General features: G+C 41.2%; 1 long non-coding RNA gene and 1 pseudogene across 1 annotated transcript; both read right to left on the minus strand.

Annotated features, from left to right (window-relative positions):
• Positions 1–8,405: 8,405 nt before the first annotated feature.
• Positions 8,406–9,393, minus strand: LOC122882577. Its single transcript, XR_006379400.1, has 3 exons — positions 9,099–9,393; positions 8,588–8,602; positions 8,406–8,429 (listed from the first exon to the last, which is right to left on the minus strand). It is a non-coding gene; the product is annotated as an uncharacterized LOC122882577 (long non-coding RNA).
• An 8,064-nt stretch (positions 9,394–17,457) lies between these two features.
• Positions 17,458–20,353, minus strand: LOC122882578 (annotated as a pseudogene).
• Between the last annotated feature and the right edge of the window lie 3,660 nt (positions 20,354–24,013).

Here is a 24,013-nt window from a genome sequence, read left to right on the forward strand (position 1 = left end):
GAAGGCGCTTCCCGGGTTCATCCTCAAATGCTTCTGCAAATTCTCCGGTACCTGCATAGGTACCAGCAGCAAAAGCTTGACCAGGCCGGTCAAAGGTGTCGATCAGCTCCTGCACCCCGCCGTCCCCGATACACACGTCTTCACCTGAACATTGAACTGCAGCTAACAAACAGACATTACATTTAATCTCAAAGATAAGTAGAGAAAGACGTATCCAGTCATAAATGTCTTTGATTTTATTGTGATTTTTTTAGTGTCTCGTTTCAACAGCCTGCAGTTCAGTAAAAAGTGTTCTTGACTATTTAAAAGATGATATACTTACCATTAGCGCTTTTACCTGAAACGAAAAAGAGTGAATCCTTCAGCAAACGTCAGTATTCACTTAAAAATTCATAAAATGTTCATGTCACATAAAACATTCAACATTCCCTACAATTAATCCATTGCTAGTAATTTGATTTCCATAGTTTGTACTGTGTGTGATCATAATTATGTACACTTAAGTGCATATAGTGTGAAGATACATCAAGACAAAAACATCATAGATATTTAAATACAGGCATTTTTACTTGACCCTCAATCTGCCCGCTGTCAGTTTCTGAATGTTAGCAATGTTCTGTGGGCTACAGCGCACACTTTTCTCAAATTAGTATGTATTATAGATCCAGTTCAATTCAATTTTATTTATATAGCGCCAATTCACAACAGAAGTTATCTCATTGCACTTTTCCTATAGAGCAGGTCTAGACCGTACTTTTTATAGATGACTTTCCTAGAAAGAGCACTATTAATTTAACTTTTAATACATTATTCTTCTAGATTATGTGTACCTACCTGGCATCTTCAGGGCAAATATTGTACTCTGAAATAAAAGAGGAAAGGACAATTAACAGCACATTAGAGCTGCTTCAACTGGACACAAAATAACTGGTAATGAGCCTCATTCTGTACGCATCTATAGGAACTGGATTTTTAGCCATGCTAGTGGCATGTGGCTCTAGAGATGGCAATTCTGGTCTGTTGGTTGGTTGGTCGGTCCACCACTTTGGTACAGACTGAAATGTGTCAACAACTCTCTGATGGATTGCCATGAGATGCTATATAAATATTCATGGTCTTCAGAGGATGAAGCCTACTGACTTTTCAGATGATAGGTTGTAAAGGTAAATGCTGAGTCACTCACTGGTTGAGTGACGACTGAGAAAACGTCTCAGGAACAACAGAAATCTCCACCAACCATAAATGATTGTGTCTTGATGACTTAAAATGAGACTGGACATGTTGTTGCTTTCTGATGTTGATTCTGATTCAGCTGAATGCAGCATTTCATATATTATCATGATTATAAAATAATTTCTAAAGTACTTCTGTACTGGCAAAGGTGGAGTAACTTTACCTGTGAAGGTGCAATAAATCCATCACAGTTGTCAGGAACCCTAATCATGACTGTTTTAGATGCATTTCTTTGTTGCCAACTGAGGATCAATTACAAAAACTCTTAGGTACAGCAGGCTGTTTTGTGCATTGACAGATTACACCCTGGACAAAATGAGTCACAATAAATTTGAATCAAGTCTGGATTCAAACTTTTCAACCCAGGATCGTCTGGCTGTGAGGTGACGCTGCTAAACACTGAACCAACATGACAGCCTCATTCTGGAGTTTCATATTCATGAAAATAAACATAAATGAAATAACCTCAAGTCCACAATTACACAGTATCTGTTGTCTTATGTGAGTCAGGACCAAGCGGCAACCTCCGGGGCTGAAAAATGAAGCCAACTCCAAAGTGCCAAAAACTGCAGTTCATTGAATGGCCACTTGAGGCTGTCAGTCACCATAGACCCCCTTTGTGGTGTTTCAGGAGAAAAACTGCCTCAGTTATACCCTCATACTTGTTTCATGTTTTCTCCATCAGCTTTGTATGAGACCATGGAATAATAATAATGAAATAAACATCTTTATTCATCATGTAAACCTTCGGTTTGTTTACACATCCCATCAGTAAAGTCTGTTGATGACTAGTACTTCGATTTAAACAACAACATTTGGTCTGCCAAACAAATAAATGTAATTATAGATTTCTTTACAAATTTACAAAAAGAGATCATCATATCTACGATAAAGGAAGGTCTGGTGCTTTCTCTCTTAAGACACATAAAAAAAAATATTATGACTGGGAATTAATCATTTACAAAAATGTTGACGGGTCCAAAATGAATGTTTTGTTAACCTCTGTGTGTCGTAAGGAGGTGCTGTTTATGTTGAAGGAAGCGGAAGTAGCTGGATGACTACCGTGTTTATTGTTGGGTGGAATGTGGCAAGAACAGGCAGAGGTGAGCAGACAGGTAATGAGCAGACAAAATCCAAAAATCCAAAATCCAGAATCCAAAATCCAAACAAGACAGGAGAACAAAGAATCCAAGATAACACAGTCACAGGCTTGGCAAGGAACAACACCATGTGTACAACAATGATCCGACAAAGAAAAGACCCAGACTAAATACCCAAGGGGAGGTGAGACAACGAGACACAGGTGCAAACAATCAAGGGAGGACCAACAATCAAAACTGGAGGGAAAACAGACAGGAAGTAAAAACACAAGACACACAAGGGAAGGAGACTACAACAAAATAAAACAGGAAGTGTCAACACCAAAACTACCACAGTACCCCCCTCTCAAGGGACGGCTCCCAGACGTCCCAAACAAAACAAGTCAAAAACGTTCCCTTCTGAAACAAGTTCACAACAGTCCAAATCAAGCCGGGTGGGCGGAGGGGGTCCGGAGGAGGGATTCAAGGGCCAGGTGGGAGACTTGGGGCTGGACAGGTGCAGAGCTGGGGACCTCGGGCGGACGGCCCGGGGGCTGGACAGGTGCAGAGCTGGGGACCTCGGGCGGACGGCCCGGGGGCTGGACAGGTGGAGAGCTGGGGACCTCGGGCGGACGGCCCGGGGGCTGGACAGGTGCAGAGCTGGGGACCTCGGGAGGCCGGCGGCGAACCCGGAGAGTCACTGGAGGCCGGCGGCGAAGCCGGAGAGTCACTGGAGGCCGGCGGCGAAGCCGGAGAGTCACTGGAGGCCGGCGGCGAAGCCGGAGAGTCACTGGAGGCCAATGGCGAGGACTGACCCCTTCTGGAGGCCTGCCCCCTTCTGGAGGCCTGCCCATCCACTCAGGGACCAATGGCGGTACAGCGGGGCCGGGAACCGGCAACGAGACGTCAGGACGGGGAGCCGGCGACTGGATACCAGGGCGTGGAGCCGGCGACGGTGGGACATCAAGACAGGGCGGCGAGGCGGTTGGGCCTGGAGCCGGTAGCAAGGCGGCTGGACATGGAGCCGGCTCTGGAGCCGGCGGGGCTGCTGCGACCCAGCAGGGACTGGAGCCGGCGGGGCTGCTGCGACCCAGCAGGGACTGGAGCCGGCGGGGCTGCTGCGACCCAGCAGGGACTGGAGCCGGCGTGGCAGCAGGACATGGCACTGGCGACTGGACCTCCGGACATGGCGCTGTCTTCGGAACCTCAGGCCTGGGAGTAAGGAGCTGCTGCGATCCAGCCGGGAAACGAGTCGGCTGCGATCCAGCGGCGGAGGCGACGACAGGGAGCGAAGGCTGCGATCCAGCGGCGGAGGCGACGACAGGGAGCGAAGGCTGCGATCCAGCGGCGGAGGCGACGACAGGGAGCGAAGGCTGCGATCCAGCGGCTGTTTTCTAGTCGGTGGCAGAGCGGTTAAAGCTCCTGCCTCCCAATAAGGAGATCGTGGGTTTGTGGGTTCGATTCCCGGACCAGACCAACATCACGCAATCTCTCTGGGTGGAGTCTGCATGTCCTCCCCGTGTTACCGTGGGTTCTCTCCGGGTTCTCCGGCTTCCTCCCACCGTCCAAAGACATGCATGTGTAGGTTAATTGATAACTCTAAATTGCCCGTATTGAATGGATGTGAGAGTGAATGGTTGTCTGTCCTTGTCTGTGTCTGTGTTAGCCCTGCGACGAGTTGGCCACTGTCCAGGGTGTACCCTGCCTAAGGCCCAAAGTCACTGGGATAGGCTCCAGTCACCCGCGACCCCTAACGGGACCAAGCGGTAGAAAATGGATGGATGGATGGATGTTTTCTAGTCTTTGGGTTTGGTCTATTTTTCAGAGGAGCTATGAGAAGATTGAAGAACACAGGTAGTTAAAAGAATCAGCCAAATCGTTGGTGTTGGAGGAATCTGGAAACACATTGCCAGGAGAACTGAACAGAATTTTGAGGCACTATGCTCATTAAGGATGCGTGTGTACTTACAGCGGGATAATTCAGTACTAGCAGCCTGTAATTCACAAACAATGCATCGGTGATCAGATACAAACATGTCCCTGATTTCCACAGATGGGGTTTTCAGACCCAAAGTAAAGACTAGGTCTAAGGTGTGGCCACGGGAATGAGTTTGGCCAGACACATGTTGTTGAAAATTAAGAGTTAGTGATATTTAAAAAAATCAGCAGCAAGGGCATTAGAAGAGTCATCAACATGAATATTAAAATCACCACAAAGAACAATTCTATGATAATTTAAAACAAGACTGGATACAAACTCAGGGAGTTCCAACAAGAAGGAGCCAGCTGGTTTAGGGGCGATATATAATAGCAAATATGACCAGGAGGGCCGCCAAGTTTAAACATGAACACTTCAAAGAGGAAAAATCATTGCAAGCTACGAGGTTACACTTTAAATGCTTCCTATAGACAGTATCAAGGCCACCACCACGACCACAGTCCCTAGGGCGGCTAAAGCAGTCATAATCCTGAGGGCACAATTCAGCCAGCTGACTGTGATCACCAGGATGTAACCAGGATTCAGTTAAAAACATGAAATCTAAATCAGAAGAAGAATAAAATCATTCAAAATAAACGTTTTGTTAGAGAGGGATCTTACATTGAGAAGAGCCATCTTAAAAAGTCTGTGCTGGGTCAGAGCTGAAGTTAAGACTGGAGGTAGGGTTTGGCCCCGATCTTTATCTTTTGTTATTGTTATTGCTGTGTTGGCTGTGTATCCTTTTTCCTATTAAGGACCTTTGGGAAATTCCCACAGGAATGGTGGTCAGAGAAGAGGAAGAAGAGGAGCGAGGGGAATATTTACAATAAAGCCTCGGTTAAAACCCGCTTCCCATTTGAAAACATTTATGTTTTTCGTTGTAAAATACTTCTTGGCACGTCAGGCTTTGATGAACTCTTCTTCAAATTCTGTTTCTTTTTTCTTTTGCTGGTTAAAAAACAGCTCACTGACAATAACGAGTTATCAAACTAAACATAAAATTAAATAAAATACTTAAATTGCTGTTTAATAATGATTTCATATTTAATTATCTACTTTGAATAATTTGTTACAAAACAGTTCAATTTCAGAATATCATCCTGAGCCAAACCAGCATTTCAAGCTTCGGATGGGTTTAAACAAATATCATCAAACAAGTTATTTGTTGCAACTCTGAACCAGGAACTATTTTCTTATACTGACAGTCCCTACATGAAACTGCTCACAACAAATCTGTGGATTATCTTGGCGATATCCAAAATTTTGCAACTCACACCTAAACAATCTAGATGGATTTGGTATATAATGTAAAATATCAATCATACCATAAAGCCTTTATGCATTGATGATGGATTACTTACCTGAATTGAGGTTGCTTGGTTTATAGGAACTGTTAGATGCTGCGAGTTTAAGGAGTGCTTTACCAAATGAAACAGAAACTATCATAAAAACAAAGTATAAAGAAAGATAAAAGTAAAGATAGAAAGCAAATAGTCACAATAGGAATCCTCAACACATCATTTATGGTTTATATTCAACTTTAAAAAGTAGGTATGTGCCAGTAACAACCCTTTTCAACACTGTGGCACTTTTCTGTACTGCCAGCCTTGTGGCCTAGAGAGTGAGATGTGCCAAACCTTGGCCAATCAAAATAAATCAGGAACTCAATATAGTACTGTACCTAGCGAGCTAGACAGCTTTTTCCAAGTCACTCATGAGGATATTCATGATTATTCCGATAATGGAAATTTACCATGATCAATTTATCTTGAGAGTTTTTTTTATCCTGATCCGCGATACAATCGTATATCATCCCATCCCTACTGCTGAGTTGATTTCTAATTTCAAAATGTTCACTGACATTGTAGACTCTTCACTGTGAGTGCTTTTTAAAGCATTAAGTTTGTGTTCACCTTTTCAGGTATGGATACAGTCCAATAATCTCGTATTTTTAGGTTGAGTAGGCATGTGGGTTCGAATGGTCTAGAAAGAATACAGTTTCAAAGTAAATAAATAATAATAATAATAAAACTTTATTTATACAGCACTTATCAAAACAAAGTACAAAGTGCTTCACAACAAGAGAAATAAAATACCACAGTGAATGACGAGATATAAAGAAATAAAATACATAAAATACACAAAAAGCAATAAAATAAACAGTAAAATAAACAGCCAGTTCAGGTACAACAGTTTCTGCATCACTAAGATTTAAAATAGATCGTATTTTTGCAATGTTTCTGAGGTGATAAAAACATGATTGGACAAGCTTAGTGGTATGTTGCTCAAAACATAAATTGCTATCAAACAGGACACCAAGATTTCTTGCAACAGGCTTGATATGTTTTGACAGGTTACCAGTAGATGGCAGTATTTGTTTAGTGATGTGTTGGGGCCCAATAACAAGGATTTCAGTTTTATTTGAGTTGAGCTGAAGAAAATGTATCGACATCCAATTTTTTATGTCAGACAGGCAGTCCGGCAGAGAACTCAGTGTACTAAGGTCAGTGGGCTTCACAGGGAGGTACAACTGCGTGTCATCCGCATAGCAATGAAAAGAAATACCATGTCTGCAGATGACGTCACCCAAAGGAAGCATGTATAAGGAAAACAGTATTGGACCCAGAATTGAACCTTGAGGCACACCGTACTTGATATGGGAGAAGGATGACATAAAGTTATTAATGCTAACACAGAATTTCCAATTGGACAGATAAGATGCAAACCAGTCTAGTGCAGTGCCAGATATGCCCACCCAGTGCCTCAGTCTATCGAAAAGAATGCCATGATCAATAGTGTGAAAGGCAGCACTTAAGTCCACAAGAATTGAACACATGCCTGCATCTGCATTCATTAAAAGGTAATTAGTGACTTTGAGAAGGGCTGTCTCAGTGCTGTGGTGCTGACGAAAGCCAGATTGGAACTTTTCAAAGGTATTATTGTTTTCCACAGCAGCAAGGAGCTGCTTAGATAAGTTTTTCGAGAATCTTGGAAATAAAAGGCAGTTTGGAGATTGGGCGATAGTTATCCAGGAGGGTGGGATCAAACCCAGGTTTTTAGGACTGGCTGGACACAAGCAGTTTTAAAGTCATCTGGGACACAGCCAGTAGACAGCAAGCTGTTAAAAATAATTTGTAAAGGTATGCAATACAATCAATACATTTGTTGTGGACTATTTTCAGTGGCGGATCAATCCACATTTGGTGCTCTAGTGAGTATTTGGGGCAGCAGGACGGTGTATGTGTAATTGTTGTAATGATAAAAGATAAAAACAAATCTGTGTTGGTTTTTTTTCTTCTTTCCTCTCCCATTAATCATCTCACGACCCCTCAGATTTATCTGGTGACCCTTTGGAGGGGCCCGACCCCTAGGTTGAGAACCACTGGACTAAACTAGCCGGCTGTACATGAAGTAGTTTAATCTAGCTCCACCTCGAGCAGCTTCAACAGTAAAATGCTGCTTACACGTTGATGTATTAACAATCTAATAATATATCAGTCACAGGGGCCACTTGTCTGCAGAACAAGTACTGTACATTAGTACAGCTTTCATATAAAAAAATGCTTCAGCTTCCAATAACTTCAACAGAGGTTTATTTGTTGGAACAAAAAGGCACAAATCACAAAGAATTGTGTTTGTCACAAAGCCACAGCCTACCACAAGCTAAATTCAATCCCATTCCCTAACAGGGAAATGCTCATTTTACGACCAATGGAGAGGCCTGTTCCCAGCAGCTTGACCTCTACACCTGTCAGACCGATGCTGACGCCGGTGTCTGCTGCCAGACCGACTGTAGCTTTCACTGGACCAGCAGAGGCTGAAGCACTGGCCACTTCTGCTTTGGCAAAGGCTCTTGCACTGAGAGACGTCACAGAAGCTCCAACTCCTGCGCTGGCGTTGGGCCCTTTGGCCTCGGCATCAAAAGCGCTCCATTCAGCTCGTGCATATCCCACTCCTGCAGCAGCGTACACTCCTGCCTTGGGAAGGCGCTTCCGGGTTCATCCTCAAATGCTTCTGCAAATTCTTACCTGCATAGATACCAGCAGCAAAAAGCTTGACCAGGCCGGTCAAAGGTGTCGATCAGCTCCTGCACCCCGCCGTCCCGATACACACGTCTTCACCTGAACATTGAACTGCAGCTAAAAAGAGACATTACATTTAATCTCAAAGATAAGTAGAGAAAGACGTATCCAGTCATAAATGTCTTTGGTTTTATTGTGATTTTTTTAGTGTCTCGTTTCAACAGCCTGCAGTTCAGTAAAAGTGTTCTTGACTATTTAAAAGATGATATACTTACCATTAGTGCTTTCACCTGAAACGAAAAAGAGTGAATCCTTCAGCAAACGTCAGTATTCACTTAAAAATTCATAAAATGTTCATGTCACATAAAACATTCAACATTCCCGACAATTAATCCATTGCTAGTAATTTGATTTCCATAGTTTGTACTGTGTGTGATCATAATTATGTACACTTAGTGTCTATAGTGTGAAGATACATCAAGACAAAAACATCATAGATATTTAAATACAGGCATTTTTACTTGACCCTCAATCTGCCCGCTGTCAGTTTCTGAATGTTAGCAATGTATTAAAAGTTAAATTAATAGTGCTATTTCTAGGAAAGTCATCTCTAAAGAGTACAGTCTAGACCTGCTCTATAGGAAAAGTGCAATGAGATAACTTCTGTTATGAATTGGCGCTATATAAATAAAATTGAATTGAATTGAATATATAATACATACTAATTTGAGCAAAGTGTGCACTGTAGCCCACAGAACATTATTCTTCTAGATTATGTGTACCTACCTGGCATCTTCAGGGCAAATATTGTACTCTGAAATAAAAGAGGAAAGGACAATTACCAGCACATTAGAGCTGCTTCAACTGGACAGAAAATAACTGGTAATGAACCTCATTCTGTACGCATCTATAGGAACTGGATTTTTAGCCATGCTAGTGGCATGTGGCTCTAGAGATGGCAATTCTGGTCTGTTGGTTGGTTGGTCGGTCCACCACTTTGGTACAGACTGAAATGTGTCAACAACTCTCTGATGGATTGCCATGAGATGCTATATAAATATTCATGGTCTTCAGAGGATGAAGTCTACTGACTTTTCAGATGATAGGTTGTAAAGGTAAATGCTGAGTCACTCACTGGTTGAGTGATCGACTGAGAAAACGTCTCAGGAACAACAGAAATCTCCACCAACCATAAATGATTGTGTCTTGATGACTTAAAATGAGACTGGACATGTTGTTGCTTTCTGATGTTGATTCTGATTCAGCTGAATGCAGCATTTCATATATTATCATGATTATAAAATAATTTCTAAAGTACTTCTGTACTGGCAAAGGTGGAGTAACTTTACCTGTGAAGGTGCAATAAATCCATCACAGTTGTCAGGAACCCTAATCATGACTGTTTTAGATGCATTTCTTTGTTGCCAACTGAGGATCAATTACAAAAACTCTTAGGTACAGCAGGCTGTTTTGTGCATTGACAGATTACACCCTGGACAAAATGAGTCACAATAAATTTGAATCAAGTCTGGATTCAAACTTTTCAACCCAGGATCGTCTGGCTGTGAGGTGACACTGCTAAACACTGAACCAACATGACAGCCTCATTCTGGAGTTTCATATTCATGAAAATAAACATAACAATAAATGAAATAACCTCAAGTCCACAATTACACAGTATCTGTTGTCTTATATGAGTCAGGACCAAGCGGCAACCTCCGGGGCTGAAAAATGAAGCCAACTCCAAAGTGCCAAAAACTGCAGTTCATTGAATGGCCACTTGAGGCTGTCAGTCACCATAGACCCCCTTTGTGGTGAAAGGAGAAAAACTGCCTCAGTTATACCCTCATACTTGTTTCACGTTTTCTCCATCAGCTTTGTATGAGACCATGGAATAATAATAATGAAATAAACATCTTTATTCATCATGTAAACCTTCGGTTTGTTTACACATCCCATCAGTAAAGTCTGTTGATGACTAGTACTTCGATTTAAACAACAACATTTGGTCTGCCAAACAAATAAATGTGAATGTAATTATAGATTTCTTTACAAATTTACAAAAAGAGAACAACATATCTACGATAAAGGAAGGTCTGGTGCTTTCTCTCTTAAGACATGCAGTGGAAGAGAATCGACAACAACATACAAATAGATGAATACAAATATTCATTTAGAGCACAGAGAAGTTTACATTTTCATGCAGAGAAATGTCAGTTTAGGTAAACAAAAATCATCATGAGCAGTGATAGCCTCCATGGCTAAACAGACACAGGAAGGAACAACACGCCTCACTCCCAAGTCATCACATATGTACGCTTGGTCAAGACCTGTTTTATACGGTCTATGGTCACATATGGATGTTTTCTAGTCTTTGGGTTTGGTCTATTTTTCAGAGGAGCTATGAGAAGATTGAAGAACACAGGTAGTTAAAAGAATCAGCCAAATCGTTGGTGTTGGAGGAATCTGGAAACACATTGCCAGGAGAACTGAACAGAATTTTGAGGCACTATGCTCATTAAGGATGCGTGTGTACTTACAGCGGGATAATTCAGTACTAGCAGCCTGTAATTCACAAACAATGCATCGGTGATCAGATACAAACATGTCCCTGATTTCCACAGATGGGGTTTTCAGACCCAAAGTAAAGACTAGGTCTAAGGTGTGGCCACGGGAATGAGTTTGGCCAGACACATGTTGTTGAAAATTAAGAGTTAGTGATATTTAAAAAAATCAGCAGCAAGGGCATTAGAAGAGTCATCAACATGAATATTAAAATCACCACAAAGAACAATTCTATGATAATTTAAAACAAGACTGGATACAAACTCAGGGAGTTCCAACAAGAAGGAGCCAGCTGGTTTAGGGGGGCGATATATAATAGCAAATATGACCAGGAGGGGGCCGCCAAGTTTAAACATGAACACTTCAAAAGAGGAAAAATCATTGCAAGCTACGAGGTTACACTTTAAATGCTTCCTATAGACAGTATCAAGGCCACCACCACGACCACAGTCCCTAGGGCGGCTAAAGCAGTCATAATCCTGAGGGCACAATTCAGCCAGCTGACTGTGATCACCAGGATGTAACCAGGATTCAGTTAAAAACATGAAATCTAAATCAGAAGAAGAATAAAATCATTCAAAATAAACGTTTTGTTAGAGAGGGATCTTACATTGAGAAGAGCCATCTTAAAAAGTCTGTGCTGGGTCAGAGCTGAAGTTAAGACTGGAGGTAGGGTTTGGCCCCGATCTTTATCTTTTGTTATTGTTATTGCTGTGTTGGCTGTGTATCCTTTTTCCTATTAAGGACCTTTGGGAAATTCCCACAGGAATGGTGGTCAGAGAAGAGGAAGAAGAGGAGCGAGGGGAATATTTACAATAAAGCCTCGGTTAAAACCCGCTTCCCATTTGAAAACATTTATGTTTTTCGTTGTAAAATACTTCTTTTCAGCACGTCAGGCTTTGATGAACTCTTCTTCAAATTCTGTTTCTTTTTCTTTTGCTGGTTAAAAAACAGCTCACTGACAATAACGAGTTATCAAACTAAACATAAAATTAAATAAAATACTTAAATTGCTGTTTAATAATGATTTCATATTTAATTATCTACTTTGAATAATTTGTTACAAAACAGTTCAATTTCAGAATATCATCCTGAGCCAAACCAGCATTTCAAGCTTCGGATGGGTTTAAACAAATATCATCAAACAAGTTATTTGTTGCAACTCTGAACCAGGAACTATTTTCTTATACTGACAGTCCCTACATGAAACTGCTCACAACAAATCTGTGGATTATCTTGGCCGATATCCAAAATTTTGCAACTCACACCTAAACAATCTAGATGGATTTGGTATATAATGTAAAATATCAATCATACCATAAAGCCTTTATGCATTGATGATGGATTACTTACCTGAATTGAGGTTGCTTGGTTTATAGGAACTGTTAGATGCTGCGAGTTTAAGGAGTGCTTTACCAAATGAAACAGAAACTATCATAAAAACAAAGTATAAAGAAAGATAAAAAGTAAAGATAGAAAGCAAATAGTCACAATAGGAATCCTCAACACATCATTTATGGTTTATATTCAACTTTAAAAAAGTAGGTATGTGCCAGTAACAACCCTTTTCAACACTGTGGCACTTTTCTGTACTGCCAGCCTTGTGGCCTAGAGAGTGAGATGTGCCAAACCTTGGCCAATCAAAATAAATCAGGAACTCAATATAGTACTGTACCTAGCGAGCTAGACAGCTTTTTCCAAGTCACTCATGAGGATATTCATGATTATTCCGATAATGGAAATTTACCATGATCAATTTATCTTGAGAGTTTTTTTTATCCTGATCCGCGATACAATCGTATATCATCCCATCCCTACTGCTGAGTTGATTTCTAATTTCAAAATGTTCACTGACATTGTAGACTCTTCACTGTGAGTGCTTTTTAAAGCATTAAGTTTGTGTTCACCTTTTCAGGTATGGATACAGTCCAATAATCTCGTATTTTTAGGTTGAGTAGGCATGTGGGTTCAATGGTCTAGAAAGAATACAGTTTCAAAGTAAATAAATAATAATAATAATAAAACTTTATTTATACAGCACTTATCAAAACAAAGTACAAAGTGCTTCACAACAAGAGAAATAAAATACCACAGTGAATGACGAGATATAAAGAAATAAAATACATAAAATACACAAAAGCAATAAAATAAACAGTAAAATAAACAGCCAGTTCAGGTACAACAGTTTCTGCATCACTAAGATTTAAAATAGATCGTATTTTTGCAATGTTTCTGAGGTGATAAAAACATGATTGGACAAGCTTAGTGGTATGTTGCTCAAAACATAAATTGCTATCAAACAGGACACCAAGATTTCTTGCAACAGGCTTGATATGTTTTGACAGGTTACCAGTAGATGGCAGTATTTGTTTAGTGATGTGTTGGGGCCCAATAACAAGGATTTCAGTTTTATTTGAGTTGAGCTGAAGAAAATGTATCGACATCCAATTTTTATGTCAGACAGGCAGTCCGGCAGAGAACTCAGTGTACTAAGGTCAGTGGGCTTCACAGGGGAGGTACAACTGCGTGTCATCCGCATAGCAATGAAAAGAAATACCATGTCTGCAGATGACGTCACCCAAAGGAAGCATGTATAAGGAAAACAGTATTGGACCCAGAATTGAACCTTGAGGCACACCGTACTTGATATGGGAGAAGGATGACATAAAGTTATTAATGCTAACACAGAATTTCCAATTGGACAGATAAGATGCAAACCAGTCTAGTGCAGTGCCAGATATGCCCACCCAGTGCCTCAGTCTATCGAAAAGAATGCCATGATCAATAGTGTGAAAGGCAGCACTTAAGTCCACAAGAATTGAACACATGCCTGCATCTGCATTCATTAAAAAGGTAATTAGTGACTTTGAGAAGGGCTGTCTCAGTGCTGTGGTGCTGACGAAAGCCAGATTGGAACTTTTCAAAGGTATTATTGTTTTCCACAGCAGCAAGGAGCTGCTTAGATAAGTTTTTCGAGAATCTTGGAAATAAAAGGCAGTTTGGAGATTGGACGATAGTTATCCAGGAGGGTGGGATCAAACCCAGGTTTTTTTAGGACTGGCTGGACACAAGCAGTTTTAAAGTCATCTGGGACACAGCCAGTAGACAGCAAGCTGTTAAAAATAATTTGTAAAAGGTATGCAATACAATCAATACATTTGTTGTGGACTATTTTCAGTGGCGGATCAATCCACATTTGGTGCTCTAGTGAGTATTTGGGGCAGCAGGACGGTGTATGTGTAATTGTTGTAATGATAAAAGATAAAAACAAATCTGTGTTGGTTTTTTTCTTCTTTCCTCTCCCATTAATCATCTCACGACCCCTCAGATTTATCTGGTGACCCTTTGAGAGGGCCCGACCCTAGGTTGAGAACCACTGGACTAAACTAGCCGGCTGTACATGAAGTAGTTTAATCTAGCTCCACCTCGAGCAGCTTCAACAGTAAAATGCTGCTTACACGTTGATGTATTAACAATCTAATAATATATCAGTCACAGGGGCCACTTGTCTGCAGAACAAGTACTGTACATTAGTACAGCTTTCATATAAAAAAATGCTTCAGCTTCCAATAACTTCAACAGAGGTTTATTTGTTGGAACAAAAGGCACAAATCACAAAGAATTGTGTTTGTCACAAAGCCACAGCCTACCACAAGCTAAATTCAATCCCATTCCCTAACAGGGAAATGCTCATTTTACGACCAATGGAGAGGCCTGTTCCCAGCAGCTTGACCTCTACACCTGTCAGACCGATGCTGACGCCGGTGTCTGCTGCCAGACCGACTGTAGCTTTCACTGGACCAGCAGAGGCTGAAGCACTGGCCACTTCTGCTTTGGCAAAGGCTCTTGCACTGAGAGACGTCACAGAAGCTCCAACTCCTGCGCTGGCGTTGGGCCCTTTGGCCTCGGCATCAAAAGCGCTCCATTCAGCTCGTGCATATCCCACTCCTGCAGCAGCGTACACTCCTGCCTTGGGAAGGCGCTTCCCGGGTTCATCCTCAAATGCTTCTGCAAATTCTTACCTGCATAGATACCAGCAGCAAAAGCTTGACCAGGCCGGTCAAAGGTGTCGATCAGCTCCTGCACCCCGCCGTCCCCGATACACACGTCTTCACCTGAACATTGAACTGCAGCTAAAAAAGAGACATTACATTTAATCTCAAAGATAAGTAGAGAAAGACGTATCCAGTCATAAATGTCTTTGGTTTTATTGTGATTTTTTAGTGTCTCGTTTCAACAGCCTGCAGTTCAGTAAAAGTGTTCTTGACTATTTAAAAGATGATATACTTACCATTAGTGCTTTCACCTGAAACGAAAAAGAGTGAATCCTTCAGCAAACGTCAGTATTCACTTAAAAATTCATAAAATGTTCATGTCACATAAAACATTCAACATTCCCGACAATTAATCCATTGCTAGTAATTTGATTTCCATAGTTTGTACTGTGTGTGATCATAATTATGTACACTTAGTGTCTATAGTGTGAAGATACATCAAGACAAAAACATCATAGATATTTAAATACAGGCATTTTTACTTGACCCTCAATCTGCCCGCTGTCAGTTTCTGAATGTTAGCAATGTATTAAAAGTTAAATTAATAGTGCTATTTCTAGGAAAGTCATCTCTAAAGAGTACAGTCTAGACCTGCTCTATAGGAAAAGTGCAATGAGATAACTTCTGTTATGAATTGGCGCTATATAAATAAAATTGAATTGAATTGAATATATAATACATACTAATTTGAGCAAAGTGTGCACTGTAGCCCACAGAACATTATTCTTCTAGATTATGTGTACCTACCTGGCATCTTCAGGGCAAATATTGTACTCTGAAATAAAAGAGGAAAGGACAATTACCAGCACATTAGAGCTGCTTCAACTGGACAGAAAATAACTGGTAATGAACCTCATTCTGTACGCATCTATAGGAACTGGATTTTTAGCCATGCTAGTGGCATGTGGCTCTAGAGATGGCAATTCTGGTCTGTTGGTTGGTTGGTCGGTCCACCACTTTGGTACAGACTGAAATGTGTCAACAACTCTCTGATGGATTGCCATGAGATGCTATATAAATATTCATGGTCTTCAGAGGATGAAGTCTACTGACTTTTCAGATGATAGGTTGTAAAGGTAAATGCTGAGTCACTCACTGGTTGAGTGACGACTGAGAAAACGTCTCAGGAACAACAGAAATCTCCACCAACCATAAATGATTGTGTCTTGATGACTTAAAATGAGACTGGACATGTTGTTGCTTTCTGATGTTGATTCTGATTCAGCTGAATGCAGCATTTCATATATTATCATGATTATAAAATAATTTCTAAAGTACTTCTGTACTGGCAAAGGTGGAGTAACTTTACCTGTGAAGGTGCAATAAATCCATCACAGTTGTCAGGAACCCCTAATCATGACTGTTTTAGATGCATTTCTTTGTTGCCAACTGAGGATCAATTACAAAAACTCTTAGGTACAGCAGGCTGTTTTGTGCATTGACAGATTACACCCTGGACAAAATGAGTCACAATAAATTTGAATCAAGTCTGGATTCAAACTTTTCAACCAGGATCGTCTGGCTGTGAGGTGACACTGCTAAACACTGAACCAACATGACAGCCTCATTCTGGAGTTTCATATTCATGAAAATAAACATAACAATAAATGAAATAACCTCAAGTCCACAATTACACAGTATCTGTTGTCTTATATGAGTCAGGACCAAGCGGCAACCTCCGGGGCTGAAAAATGAAGCCAACTCCGAAGTGCCAAAAACTGCAGTTCATTGAATGGCCACTTGAGGCTGTCAGTCACCATAGACCCCCTTTGTGGTGAAAGGAGAAAAACTGCCTCAGTTATACCCTCATACTTGTTTCACGTTTTCTCCATCAGCTTTGTATGAGACCATGGAATAATAATAATGAAATAAACATCTTTATTCATCATGTAAACCTTCGGTTTGTTTACACATCCCATCAGTAAAGTCTGTTGATGACTAGTACTTCGATTTAAACAACAACATTTGGTCTGCCAAACAAATAAATGTGAATGTAATTATAGATTTCTTTACAAATTTACAAAAGAGAACAACATATCTCTACGATAAAGGAAGGTCTGGTGCTTTCTCTCTTAAGACATGCAGTGGAAGAGAATCGACAACAACATACAAATAGATGAATACAAATATTCATTTAGAGCACAGAGAAGTTTACATTTTCATGCAGAGAAATGTCAGTTTAGGTAAACAAAAATCATCATGAGCAGTGATAGCCTCCATGGCTAAACAGACACAGGAAGGAACAACACGTTCTCACTCCCAAGTCATCACATATGTACGCTTGGTCAAGACCTGTTTTATACGGTCTATGGTCACATCCTGGTGTCAGTTTTTAAAGGTTATATTAATAACATTTTTAGTTAGACAAATATTAAAAAATAAAATAAAATACATCTACAGAACTTTTAGAAAGGTGCGGAATAAAAAAATATTATGATTGGGAATTAATCATTTAAAACATTTTGACGGGTCCAAAATGAATGTTTTGTTAACCTCTGTGTGAGAAGTCTGACGTTTGGTTCCTGCTTCTAACAAGGCTCGTGAGCCAATAGTATAACGACGTTGGTATGACGTGGTATAGTTGCCAGTTAGTGTAGAAAAAACGGACACTGATGTTAGCACATATTAGCTATCTTAGCTTAATCGTCCGAACACCAATAACTCATAAAATTATAGTTCTGCATATTTAAACAAAATAAACAACTACCGACAGCCATAGTCCTTAAAACTTTAACTAATGTGTTGTCACCGGTTAGATTGTCAAAATTTGAAAAATAACAGCTTCAATCTCTGAGGAGCTATGTTAGCATTAGTGACGGTTGTGTCCAGCTACCTAATATTATAGTTCCCTCAAACAATGTAACGTTATAACGAAGATGTGTATCAGAGGAGATTTAGAAGTGGATCAGGGTCCGACATAACCGATGTCCCGGGGCCAGTACAAGTTTATGCAGGGCAAGTTGATTGACCAGTCACTGGTCTGTCTGGGCCGGTGGCGGATCGGTCCGCTTATGAAAAGACGGTCGCTCTTTTTTAAGAACGGAGTGGACGTGGGATCCCAATATATTACCAATGTGTCATGTCGAAGGTAAATTGAAATACGGGAGAAACCCAGGAAAAACTGGAGTGTCGGCAGGTATGCCACCATATACGTCACCTGCCTCCAGATCAGCCAATAGCAAAATTAAATTGCAATAGCTGGTTTCAACCTGTAGAGGGCGGTTGCTATGCATATTTCTAACACAATATTTAGAATTCAGATACTTTGCACTAAAATGTCAAGATTTGGACCTGAGTCTCTCAACAACACAACTAAATACCCATATACATTGGTTTTCAGCAGAAAAGAGTGGTTTGGTGGTCAAATTTGAGTATTGGTTTTACATGGGAAACAAACACCAGTCGCCTGGGTGAAAGTCCAGTTTTTGACCCATCCAGCTGACTTCCTCCCTATGCAGACCTTTTTGCTCTTAAAAAGTGACGCCAAGGGGTCTTGACCAAGTGTCCATATGTAACGACTTGGGAGTGAGACCGGGCTGGAAGGAGCACCACCTACAGAACAACAAATGAGATGTACCACCCATAATGTTTGATTGACAGGTGATCTCTGTGCATTGTAGAAATGCCACAACAATCAGCTCTCAGCAACAAACATGAAGACAAAATAAGTTTAAGAATTAAAAGACAGAATTTAACCCACTGTCCCTTAAATGACTTATGTCTATTTGAGTTTACAGAACTCAGTAGTGTCTCCATAATCAAAAAACCAAAGTCCAGCATAGAGAGGCTGAGTGAATGTGGTCTGGACTCTGTGGAGGAGAGTCACGGTTTCAGAGATGCTGTAGAAGGAGAGAATACCTGCACTGTGATCCAGGTACACTCCTACTCTGGAGGACTGAGGACCTGAGACATGAGTTTTTATGTTGTTATCCAAAAAGTTATAACTGTTTTGGTAACAATATAATGCCCAAGATTTGTCATTGAATCCAAATCCGCATTCATTCGAGCTCCCTGCTCTTCCGATATTCTTGTATGTGACTGCTACAGAAACTCCTTCCCCTCTCCATTCCACCTCCCAATAACAACGTCCAGTCAGATTCTCTCTACTAAGGACCTGCCAACATCTAGTGAATCTTTCTGGGTGACTAAAATAAGACTGTTGTTGTCTTATTACTGCTGCTTTTCTGTTCTCCTCAGATAATAACAGCTGTGTGTGTGCTGTGTTTGGATCCAGTGTGATTTCAAATGAATATTTTAAGAATCCAGCTCTGGTCTTGGGCTCTGGTTGTGGTAATAAAACATCCACTTCAGTCACTGTCTGCAAGATGTTTGTCCATTTCTCACTCAGAACGTCCTGTAGTTTATCTCTGACTTCTGCCACAGCCGCTGTCACATCCTCAAAGTACCTCAGAGGACGGATATTGATGCTGGAGGAGTCTGTAGATTCACTGACTCGTGACAGTGAGGGGTAGCTGTGTAGAAACTGGTTGTGATCCTCTGTGTGTGAGAGCTGCTCCAGCTCAGCGTCTTTCCTCTTCAGCTCAGTGATCTCCTGCTCCAGCTTCTCCTGAAGCTCTTTGGCTCGACTCACTTCAGTTTCCTGCTGGGATCTGACCTGCTGCTTCACATCAGAGCTGCTTTTCTCCATAAGACGGATCAGCTCAGTGAAGATCTTCTGACTGTCCTCCACTGCCTCATCAGCAGAGCGATTGATCGCCTCCACCTCCTGCTGAAGCATCTTCACATCTTTCTCTCTGTCCTGGATTCTCTGTTGGATGTTTTGTCGACTCACCTCGAGCTCTCTCTGCCTCTCAGTCCTTTCTGCTGCAGCTGAGACTGTGTTGTGGCCTTTATGTTCCTCCACAGAGCAGAGATAACAGATACACTGCTGATCTGTACGGCAGAACATCTTCATCACCTCATCATGACGAGCAGATGTTCTCCTGGAGTTTCTTGGAGGGGTCCACCAGCTTGTGTTTCTTTAACTGAGCCACATCATAATGAGGCTGGAGGTGTTTCTCACAGTAAGAGACCAGGCAGAACAGGCAGGACTTGAGGGCTTTCAGTTTTCTCCCAGTGCAGACATCACAGGCCACATCTTCAGGTCCAGCATAGCAGTGATCAGCAGGAGCAGCTTGGAGTCCGGCCTTCTTCAGTTCCTCCACTAAAACTGCTAACATGGTGCTTTTCACCAGGACAGGCCTTGGTGTGAAGGTCTGCCTACATTGAGGGCAGCTGTGGATTTGCTTCTCATCCTCTTTATCCCAGAAGCTTTTGATACAGTTCATGCAGTAGCTGTGTCCACAGGGAGTAGTCACCGGATCCTTCAGTAGATCCAGACAGATCGAACAGGAAATTGTTTCCCGGTCCAGCTGAACTCCTTTCTGCGCCATTTCACCTCTCAGTGGCAACGGCTATCTGAGTTTCACTTTCTCAGAACTGAAACTAGTTTGGGCTCTGATCTAAAAAGCATGTGTTTCTGCAGTGAATGGGGTCTGTCAGCTCCTGCACTTCACCACATATTGGTTACACCCATCTTCAAACTGTAGATCTGAAGGGGAGGGAACAAGGAAATATATGGACAGAGTGGAGCTCACTGTGTTTGAGAGCAGGAAGTTGATTCATTCCAGGAAGAGAAGCAGCACTTTGAATTTGAGTTTTGTTTCCTCATTTATAAATAATAATAATAATAATAAATAATAATAATACTTTATTTATAGAGCACTTATCAAAACAAAGTACAAAGTGCTTCACAGAGAGAGAAATAAAATACCACAGTGAATGATAAAGACGTTAACCCCACACCCCAAACCCCAATAAAATAAACAGCCAGTTCAGGTAAAATCAGGATATGCTTTCCAATAAAAATGTGTTTTGAAAAGAGACTTAAAAGAAGACACTGACTCAGACAACCTCATTTCTTCGGGCAGGTTGTTCCAGAGCCTCGGGGCCCTGATGGCAAAAGCTCTGTCCCCCTTAGTTTTCATCCTGGACTCAGGAACAGACAGAAGACCCCAAGCTACGTGAAGGTTCATAAGGGATTACAAGGTCTAAAATATAGTCTGGAGCCAGGCCATGAAGAGCCTTAAAAGTAATCAACAAGATCTTAAAATCAATCCTAAAACAAACAGGGAGCCAATGTAAAGAGGCTGAAACAGGTGTGATGTGATCGTACCTCTTGGTCCTGGTTACAAGCCTAGCAGCTGAGTTCTGTACAGTCTGCAGTCGTGTCAAAGTTTTTGATTAAGACAAGTGAACAGACTGTTACATTAATCGAGGCGTGAGGAGATAAAACCATGCACAACAGTTTCTGCATCAGCAAGATTTAAAATAGATCGTATTTTTGCAATCTTTCTGAGGTCATAAAAACATGATTGGACAAGATTAGTGATATGTTGCTCAAAACATAAATTGCTATCAAACAGGACACCGAGATTTCTTGCAACAGGCTTGATATGTTTTGACAGGTTACCAGTAGATGGCAGTATTTGTTTAGTGATGTGTTGGGGCCCAATAACAAGGATTTCAGTTTTATTTGAGTTGAGCTGAAGAAAATGTATCGACATCCAGTTTTTCATGTCAGACAGGCAGTCCTGCAGAGAACTCAGCGTACTAAGGTCAGTGGGCTTGACAGGGAGGTGCAACTGCGTTTAATCTGCATAACAATGAAAAGAAATAACATGTCTGCAGTTGACATCACCCAAGGGAAGCATGTATAAGGAGACAGTATCGGACCCAGAATTGAACCTTGAGGCACACCGTACTTGATATGGGAGAAGGCTGATATGAAGTTATTAGTGCTGACACAGAATTTCCTATTGGACAGATGAGAACCAGTCTAGTGCTGTGCCAGATACGCGCACCCAGTGCCTCAGTCTATCTAAAAGAATGCCATGATCAGTTGTGTCAAAGGCAGCACTTAAGTCCAGCAGCACAAGAATTGAGCACATGCCTGCGTCGGTATTCATTAAAAAGGTAATTAGTGACTTTGAGAAGGGCTGTCTCAGTGCTTTGGTGCTGACAAAAGCCAGATTGGAACTTTTCAAAGGTATTATTGTTTTCCACAGCAGCAAGAAGCTGCTTAGATAAGTTTTTCGAGAATCTTGGAAATAAAAGGCAGTTTGGAGATTGGACGATAGTTATCCAGGAGGGTGGGATCAAACCCAGGTTTTTTTAGGACTGGCTGGACACAAGCTGTTTTAAAGTCATCTGGGACACAGCCAGTAGACAGCGAGCTGTTAAAAATAATTAGCAAAAAGGGTGCAATACAATCCATAACTTCCAATAAAAACCTAGCTGGGATTTTGTCCAGAGGGCTGGAGAATACTCTCATAAGAGACATGATGTCTGCGAAATCAGGCAGAGTAACAGCAGAAAAATTGTTTAAAGAATCCCTGAGTGGATGATCCACATTTAAAAAGCAGTGGGTGGGGGTGATATCAGATCAGATAAAGGTAATAACTCTTTCATGGCCACAAAGTGGACCTGGACACCTGATTTCTTCCATCTGCGTTCTGCTCTTCTGCATTTCCTTTTACAGCTTCATTTAACCATGGCTGTTTTCTAGTCTTTTAAAGACTGGATACAAACTCAGAGAGTTCCAACAAGAAGGAGCCAGCTGATTTAGGGGGGCGATAAATAATAGCAGATATGACCGGGAGGGGGCCACCAAGTTTAAACATGAGCACTTCAAAGGAGGAAAAATCATTGCAAGCTATGAGGTCACACTTTAAATGCTTCCTATAGACAGTAACAAGGCCACCACCACGACCACAGTCCCTAGGGCGGCTAAAGCAGTCATACTCCGGAGGGCACAATTCAGCCAGGTGACTGATCACCAGGATGTAACCAGGATTCAGTTAAAAACATGAAATCTAAATCAGTAGAAGAATAAAATCATTTAAAGTTGACGTTTTGTTAGAGAGGGATCTTACATTGAGAAGATACATCTTAAAAAGTCTGTGCTGGGTCAGAGCTGAAGTTGAGACTGGTGGTAAGGTTCTGGCCCGGATCTTTATTAAGTTATTATTATTGCTGTGTCGGCTGTGTCTGTTTCGTATTAAGGACCTTTGCAAAATTACCACAGGAATTTTAAAAGTAGCACAAGAGGGATCCGGGCTCCAAATAGCAGCACTATGATCAGTCCCCAAGGGGGAGTTAGTGAGCAGAGGGTGCTGTTTGTGGTGGACAGGGAAGAGGAAGAAGAGGAGCGAGGGGAGACAGGTGATGTAAATGGTCAACTACGTGAGGAGGACAGGACCGCGTGCTGCAGGTTAGCCACCAGCACGTGACTTCCTGACTTGTTTGGGTGAAGACCGCCTCGTGCAAGCAAGGAAGAACGATCCCAGATTTACAATGAAATAAAACCCGCTTCCCATTTGAAAACATTTAAGTTTTTCGTTGTAAAATACTTCTTGGCACTTCAGGTTTTGGTGAACTCTTCTTCAAATTCTGTTCAGTTTTCTTTTTCTGGTTAAAAAACAGCTCACTGACAATAACGAGTTATCAAACTAAACTGTCATAAAATACTTAAATTGCTATTTAATAATGATCTCATATATTTAATTATCTACTTTGAATAATTTGTGACAAAACAGTTCAATTTCAGAATATCATCCTGAGCCAAACCAGCATTTCAAGCTTCGGATGGGTTTAAACAAATATCATCAAACAAGTTATTTGTTGCAACTCTGAACCAGGAACTATTTTCTTATACTGACAGTCCCTACATGAAACTGCTCACAACAAATCTGTGGATTATCTTGGCCGATATCCAAAATTTTGCAACTCACACCTAAACAATCTAGATGGATTTGGTATATAATGTAAAATATCAATCATACCATAAAGCCTTTATGCATTGATGATGGATTACTTACCTGAATTGAGGTTGCTTGGTTTATAGGAACTGTTAGATGCTGCGAGTTTAAGGAGTGCTTTACCAAATGAAACAGAAAGTCTGAACCTAGCTTTAACAATAGCTCAAGGGCCCGGTTTTTTAAAAGTAATCCACTAGGATTTTGGATAACGGATTGGATCAAATCTTGAAAATGTGTTTTTCAAAAGAAAAAATGGATTACA

This window comes from Siniperca chuatsi, linkage group LG10 (genome assembly GCF_020085105.1).
Source record: "Siniperca chuatsi isolate FFG_IHB_CAS linkage group LG10, ASM2008510v1, whole genome shotgun sequence".
Classification (NCBI taxonomy): Eukaryota; Metazoa; Chordata; class Actinopteri; order Centrarchiformes; family Sinipercidae; genus Siniperca; species Siniperca chuatsi.